The sequence below is a fragment of the Oncorhynchus mykiss genome, chromosome 10 (assembly GCF_013265735.2).
Source record: "Oncorhynchus mykiss isolate Arlee chromosome 10, USDA_OmykA_1.1, whole genome shotgun sequence".
NCBI classification, from domain to species: Eukaryota; Metazoa; Chordata; class Actinopteri; order Salmoniformes; family Salmonidae; genus Oncorhynchus; species Oncorhynchus mykiss.
Genome location: NC_048574.1, coordinates 78,942,356 through 78,950,687, shown reverse-complemented (window position 1 = coordinate 78,950,687; position 8,332 = coordinate 78,942,356). Strand labels below are relative to the sequence as shown.

At 43.6% G+C, this 8,332-nt stretch overlaps 1 protein-coding gene across 1 annotated transcript in view; it reads left to right on the top strand.

Moving 5' to 3' along the window:
- LOC110516210 (mast/stem cell growth factor receptor kita-like) overlaps positions 1-2,242 on the top strand; it is a 62,989-nt gene extending 60,747 nt beyond the window's left edge. Inside the window, exon 21 of the mRNA XM_036934096.1 lies at positions 1-2,242. This exon is cut by the window's left edge and continues 967 nt beyond it. The gene's annotated coding sequence lies outside the window, so the exon portion shown is untranslated.
- The last annotated feature ends 6,090 nt before the right edge of the window (positions 2,243-8,332 follow it).

Sequence of the window (8,332 nt, the reverse complement as noted above, 5' to 3'; positions counted from 1 at the left end):
TTCTAGAACTTTAGCTAGACCAGGAAGTCTTGAAGTGGTGCGGTAATCATTAAGATCACTACTATTCCCCGTCCTTACGCACAAGAGCTGATTTCCTGATTCCTGATTGGATGTCCAGGCCTAAACCCTGATTGGGTTTCAGGATTCTAGAACTTTAGCTAGACCAGGAAGTCTTGAAGTGGTGCGGTAATCATTAAGGTCACTAGGCGGCACAAGAGCTGATTTCCTGATTCCTGATTGGCTGATTTCCACACTTCATGGAATATATTTCCTGATAACAATGTTCAATTAAACATGGTGGTTATTGAGCCAACAATGATGGGCGCTGCTGCACACTTGAGCAGACCGCGATCCAATTGGTCGCCCCCCCCTGTGGATTTCTTGTAGTGTATTGCTAACAAAGCATCCAGGATTGATATTTTTCTGTAAATAAGCCTAAAAGAAAAAGCTTTGACTATCATTTCTCTGATCATTCAGCAAGTTTCCCCCTTTATCAGCGTGAAGCGGCCTAGAAGTTCAAAGAGATCGCTGAAAATAAAATGGTGATTTAATGCAATATTAGAGGCAATATACAATACAGTATCAATACAGTATGAACTGACACAGCAGTTAGTTTAAAAGAACCAATACGCTATAGGCTGACTGACACATCTATACAGCATGTAGATCTACTAACACAGCTGTTAGTTTAAAAGAACCAATACGCTATAGGCTGACTGACACATCTATACAGCATGTAGATCTACTAACACAGCAGTTAGTTTAAAGAACCAATACGCTATAGGCTGACTGACACATCTATACAGCATGTAGATCTACTAACACAGCAGTTAGTTTAAAGAACCAATACGCTATAGGCTGACTGACACATCTATACAGCATGTAGATCTACTAACACAGCTGTTAGTTTAAAAGAACCAATACGCTATAGGCTGACTGACACATCTATACAGCATGTAGATCTACTAACACAGCTGTTAGTTTAAAAGAACCAATACGCTATAGGCTGACTGACACATCTATACAGCATGTAGATCTACTAACACAGCTGTTAGTTTAAAAGAACCAATACGCTATAGGCTGACTGACACAATCTATACAGCATGTAGATCTACTAACACAGCTGTTAGTTTAAAAGAACCAATACGCTATAGGCTGACTGACACATCTATACAGCATGTAGATCTACTAACACAGCTGTTAGTTTAAAGAACCAATACGCTATAGGCTGACTGACACATCTATACAGCATGTAGATCTACTAACACAGCTGTTAGTTTAAAAGAACCAATACGCTATAGGCTGACTGACACATCTATACAGCATGTAGATCTACTAACACAGCAGTTAGTTTAAAAGAACCAATACGCTATAGGCTGACTGACACATCTATACAGCATGTAGATCTACTAACACAGCTGTTAGTTTAAAAGAACCAATACGCTATAGGCTGACTGACACATCTATACAGCATGTAGATCTACTAACACAGCAGTTAGTTTAAAAGAACCAATACGCTATAGGCTGACTGACACATCTATACAGCATGTAGATCTACTAACACAGCTGTTAGTTTAAAAGAACCAATACGCTATAGGCTGACTGACACATCTATACAGCATGTAGATCTACTAACACAGCTGTTAGTTTAAAGAACCAATACGCTATAGGCTGACTGACACATCTATACAGCATGTAGATCTACTAACACAGCAGTTAGTTTAAAAGAACCAATACGCTATAGGCTGACTGACACATCTATACAGCATGTAGATCTACTAACACAGCTGTTAGTTTAAAAGAACCAATACGCTATAGGCTGACTGACACATCTATACAGCATGTAGATCTACTAACACAGCTGTTAGTTTAAAGAACCAATACGCTATAGGCTGACTGACACATCTATACAGCATGTAGATCTACTAACACAGCTGTTAGTTTAAAAGAACCAATACGCTATAGGCTGACTGACACATCTATACAGTATGTAGATCTACTAACACAGCTGTTAGTTTAAAAGAACCAATACGCTATAGGCTGACTGACACATCTATACAGTATGTAGATCTACTAACACAGCTGTTAGTTTAAAAGAACCAATACGCTATAGGCTGACTGACACATCTATACAGCATGTAGATCTACTAACACAGCTGTTAGTTTAAAAGAACCAATACGCTATAGGCTGACTGACACATCTATACAGCATGTAGATCTACTAACACAGCTGTTAGTTTAAGGAACCAATACGCTATAGGCTGACTAACACATCTATACAGCATGTAGATCTACTAACACAGCTGTTAGTTTAAAGAACCAATACGCTATAGGCTGACTGACACATCTATACAGCATGTAGATCTACTAACACAGCAGTTAGTTTAAAAGAACCAATACGCTATAGGCTGACTGACACATCTATACAGCATGTAGATCTACTAACACAGCTGTTAGTTTAAAAGAACCAATACGCTATAGGCTGACTGACACATCTATACAGCATGTAGATCTACTAACACAGCAGTTAGTTTAAAGAACCAATACGCTATAGGCTGACTGACACATCTATACAGTATGTAGATCTACTAACACAGCTGTTAGTTTAAAAGAACCAATACGCTATAGGCTGACTGACACATCTATACAGTATGTAGATCTACTAACACAGCTGTTAGTTTAAAAGAACCAATACGCTATAGGCTGACTGACACATCTATACAGCATGTAGATCTACTAACACAGCTGTTAGTTTAAAAGAACCAATACGCTATAGGCTGACTGACACATCTATACAGCATGTAGATCTACTAACACAGCTGTTAGTTTAAAAGAACCAATACGCTATAGGCTGACTGACACATCTATACAGCATGTAGATCTACTAACACAGCTGTTAGTTTAAAAGAACCAATACGCTATAGGCTGACTGACACATCTATACAGCATGTAGATCTACTAACACAGCTGTTAGTTTAAAGAACCAATACGCTATAGGCTGACTGACACATCTATACAGCATGTAGATCTACTAACACAGCTGTTAGTTTAAAAGAACCAATACGCTATAGGCTGACTGACACATCTATACAGCATGTAGATCTACTAACACAGCTGTTAGTTTAAAGAACCAATACGCTATAGGCTGACTGACACATCTATACAGCATGTAGATCTACTAACACAGCTGTTAGTTTAAAAGAACCAATACGCTATAGGCTGACTGACACATCTATACAGTATGTAGATCTACTAACACAGCTGTTAGTTTAAAAGAACCAATACGCTATAGGCTGACTGACACATCCATACAGCATGTAGATCTACTAACACAGCTGTTAGTTTAAAAGAACCAATACGCTATAGGCTGACTGACACATCTATACAGCATGTAGATCTACTAACACAGCTGTTAGTTTAAAAGAACCAATACGCTATAGGCTGACTGACACATCTATACAGTATGTAGATCTACTAACACAGCTGTTCTGACCATATACAGTATACACTATCATCATCAGAACATCTCCCAGGACATAGACATATCTGATATGGGCTTAAATGCCTGGTAATCTAACTGCACGGTCCAATTTACAGTAGCTATTAGAGTGAAAGAATACCATTCTATTGTTTGAGGAGAGGGCAGAGTTATGACATGTATCAATAAACCAATTAGGCACATTTGGGCAGACTTGATACAGCATTTTGAACTGAAATGCAATGATTCATTGGATCAGTCCCCCCCAAAAACGGTCCAATTTACAGTAGTTTTTACAGTGAAAGAATACCATTCTATTGTTTGAGGAGAGGGCAGAGTTATGAAATGTATCAATAAACCAATTAGGCACATTTGGGCAGACTTGATACAACATTTTGAACTGAAATGCAATGATTCATTGGATCAGTCCCATCCCCAAAAAATTGCATACACTGCTGCCATCTAGTGGCCAAAATCTAAATCGTGCCTGAACTGGAATAATACATTGTAGCCCTTGTCTGCAAAAAAATAAAAAATACGATTGGTAAATGAGTCTAGCCAGCTATCTAAACTTAATTATGGTCTCATTACCGACCGGGGGCCCCCATCACTTTCACTCAGATATTATATTTTAAAAAACTGCAAATATTTCTCTCCATCCTATGGCAAACTGTGTAGAATTGCAAGAGATTAACTCTATAAGGTTTTATGAACGTGGGTACGCAGACCAGCGAGCCACTGCGGTCCCTCATGATGAGGTCAGATTTTTTGTAGTGAATCCATAGAACCAGGAGAGGCTCTGTCTGGGGAACATAGAACCAGGAGTAGACTCTGTCTGGGGAACATAGAACCAGGAGTAGACTCTGTCTGGGGAACATAGAACCAGGAGTAGACTCTGTCTGGGGAACATAGAACCAGGAGTAGGCTCTGTCTGGGGAACATAGAACCAGGAGTAGGCTCTGTCTGGGGAACATAGAACCAGGAGTAGGCTCTGTCTGGGGAACATAGAACCAGGAGTAGGCTCTGTCTGGGAAACATAGAACCAGGAGTAGGCTCTTTCTGGGAAACATAGAACCAGGAGTAGGCTCTTTCTGGGAAACATAACCAGGAGTAGGCTCTGTCTGGGAAACATAGAACCAGGAGTAGGCTCTTTCTGGGAAACATAGAACCAGGAGTAGGCTCTTTCTGGGAAACATAACCAGGAGTAGGCTCTGTCTGGGGAACATAGAACCAGGAGTAGGCTCTGTCTGGGAAACACAGAACCAGGAGTAGGCTCTGTCTGGGAAACACAGAACCAGAAGTAGGCTCTGTCTGGGAAACACAGAACCAGGAGAGGCTCTGTCTGGGAACCAACTCTTCATGTGTAAATACATTAGCTTTATGTGCTTTCAGGGTTTGTTTTGTGTTAATAGTATGTGTGTGCGTTGGTTTTGATGCAGAGAATGTATGTGATGAATGAAGCCAGGAGAGGCTCTGACTGGTAAACATAGAACCAGGAGAGGCTCTGTCTGGAAACCAACTCTTCATGTGTAAATACATTAACTTTAGCTTTATGTTCAGGGTTTGTTTTGTGTTAATAGTATGTGGTTTTGATGCAGAGACTGTATGTGATGAATGAAGCCAGGAGAGGCTCTGTCTGGGAACCAACTCTTCATGTGTAAATACATTAACTTTAGCTTTATGTTCAGGGTTTGTTTTATGTTAATAGTATGTGGTTTTGATGCAGAGACTGTATGTGATGAATGAAGCCAGGAGAGGCTCTGTCTGGGAACCAACTCTTCATGTGTAAATACATTAACTTTAGCTTTATGTTCAGGGTTTGTTTTATGTTAATAGTATGTGGTTTTGATGCAGAGAATGTATGTGATGAATGAAGCCAGGAGAGGCTCTGACTGGTAAACATAGAACCAGGAGAGGCTCTGACTGGTAAACATAGAACCAGGAGAGGCTCTGACTGGTAAACATAGAACCAGGAGAGGCTCTGACTGGTAAACATAGAGCCAGGAGAGGCTCTGACTGGTAAACATAGAGCCAGGAGAGGCTCTGACTGGTAAACATAGAACCAGGAGAGGCTCTGACTGGTAAACATAGAACCAGGAGAGGCTCTGACTGGTAAACATAGAGCCAGGAGAGGCTCTGACTGGTAAACATAGAGCCAGGAGAGGCTCTGACTGGTAAACATAGAGCCAGGAGAGGCTCTGACTGGTAAACATAGAGCCAGGAGAGGCTCTGACTGGTAAACATAGAGCCAGGAGAGGCTCTGACTGGTAAACATAGAGCCAGGAGAGGCTCTGACTGGTAAACATAGAGCCAGGAGAGGCTCTGACTGGTAAACATAGAGCCAGGAGAGGCTCTGACTGGTAAACATAGAGCCAGGAGAGGCTCTGACTGGTAAACATAGAGCCAGGAGAGGCTCTGACTGGTAAACATAGAACCAGGAGAGGCTCTGACTGGTAAACATAGAGCCAGGAGAGGCTCTGACTGGTAAACATAGAACCAGGAGAGGCTCTGACTGGTAAACATAGAACCAGGAGAGGCTCTGACTGGTAAACATAGAGCCAGGAGAGGCTCTGACTGGTAAACATAGAACCAGGAGAGGCTCTGACTGGTAAACATAGAGCCAGGAGAGGCTCTGACTGGTAAACATAGAGCCAGGAGAGGCTCTGACTGGTAAACATAGAACCAGGAGAGGCTCTGACTGGTAAACATAGAGCCAGGAGAGGCTCTGACTGGTAAACATAGAGCCAGGAGAGGCTCTGACTGGTAAACATAGAGCCAGGAGAGGCTCTGACTGGTAAACATAGAACCAGGAGAGGCTCTGACTGGTAAACATAGAACCAGGAGAGGCTCTGACTGGTAAACATAGAGCCAGGAGAGGCTCTGACTGGTAAACATAGAGCCAGGAGAGGCTCTGACTGGTAAACATAGAGCCAGGAGAGGCTCTGACTGGTAAACATAGAGCCAGGAGAGGCTCTGACTGGTAAACATAGAGCCAGGAGAGGCTCTGACTGGTAAACATAGAGCCAGGAGAGGCTCTGACTGGTAAACATAGAGCCAGGAGAGGCTCTGACTGGTAAACATAGAGCCAGGAGAGGCTCTGACTGGTAAACATAGAGCCAGGAGAGGCTCTGACTGGTAAACATAGAACCAGGAGAGGCTCTGACTGGTAAACATAGAGCCAGGAGAGGCTCTGACTGGTAAACATAGAACCAGGAGAGGCTCTGACTGGTAAACATAGAACCAGGAGAGGCTCTGACTGGTAAACATAGAACCAGGAGAGGCTCTGACTGGTAAACATAGAGCCAGGAGAGGCTCTGACTGGTAAACATAGAGCCAGGAGAGGCTCTGACTGGTAAACATAGAACCAGGAGAGGCTCTGACTGGTAAACATAGAACCAGGAGAGGCTCTGACTGGTAAACATAGAGCCAGGAGAGGCTCTGACTGGTAAACATAGAGCCAGGAGAGGCTCTGACTGGTAAACATAGAGCCAGGAGAGGCTCTGACTGGTAAACATAGAACCAGGAGAGGCTCTGACTGGTAAACATAGAGCCAGGAGAGGCTCTGACTGGTAAACATAGAGCCAGGAGAGGCTCTGACTGGTAAACATAGAGCCAGGAGAGGCTCTGACTGGTAAACATAGAGCCAGGAGAGGCTCTGACTGGTAAACATAGAGCCAGGAGAGGCTCTGACTGGTAAACATAGAGCCAGGAGAGGCTCTGACTGGTAAACATAGAGCCAGGAGAGGCTCTGACTGGTAAACATAGAGCCAGGAGAGGCTCTGACTGGTAAACATAGAGCCAGGAGAGGCTCTGACTGGTAAACATAGAGCCAGGAGAGGCTCTGACTGGTAAACATAGAACCAGGAGAGGCTCTGACTGGTAAACATAGAGCCAGGAGAGGCTCTGACTGGTAAACATAGAGCCAGGAGAGGCTCTGACTGGTAAACATAGAGCCAGGAGAGGCTCTGACTGGTAAACATAGAACCAGGAGAGGCTCTGACTGGTAAACATAGAACCAGGAGAGGCTCTGACTGGTAAACATAGAGCCAGGAGAGGCTCTGACTGGTAAACATAGAGCCAGGAGAGGCTCTGACTGGTAAACATAGAGCCAGGAGAGGCTCTGACTGGTAAACATAGAACCAGGAGAGGCTCTGACTGGTAAACATAGAGCCAGGAGAGGCTCTGACTGGTAAACATAGAGCCAGGAGAGGCTCTGACTGGTAAAAACGGGCTCCTTCTGTAACGGGACCGTGAACGGTTTGGAGGCTGAGGATGTTTTCATACAGCTGGTTGGCTTGTAATAAAGACAGTACTGGAACTATGGTGTGTGTGTCAGGTGTGATGGTATGGTGTGTGTGTGTGTGGTGGTATGGTGTGTGTGTCAGGTGTGATGGTATGGTGTGTGTGTGTGTCAGGTGTGTGTGTGGTATGGTGTGTGTGTGTGGTGGTATGGTGTGTGTGTCAGGTGTGATGGTATGGTGTGTGTGTGTGTGGTGGTATGGTGTGTGTGTCAGGTGTGATGGTATGGTGTGTGTGTGTGTCAGGTGTGTGTGTGGTATGGTGTGTGTGTGTGGTGGTATGGTGTGTGTGTCAGGTGTGATGGTATGGTGTGTGTCAGGTGTGTGTGTGTGTGTGGTGGTATGTTGTGTGTGTGTGGTGGTATGGTGTGTGCGTGTTGTGGTATGGTGTGTGTGTGTGGTGGTATGGTGTGTGTGTGTGGTATGGTGTGTGTGTGTGGTATGGTGTGTGTGTGGTGGTATGGTGTGTGTGTGTGTCAGGTGTGTGTGTGTGTGTGTTCCAGTGGAGGCCGTCACTGCTCCTGTAAAGTAAGCGACAAAAACACACAACCAACGA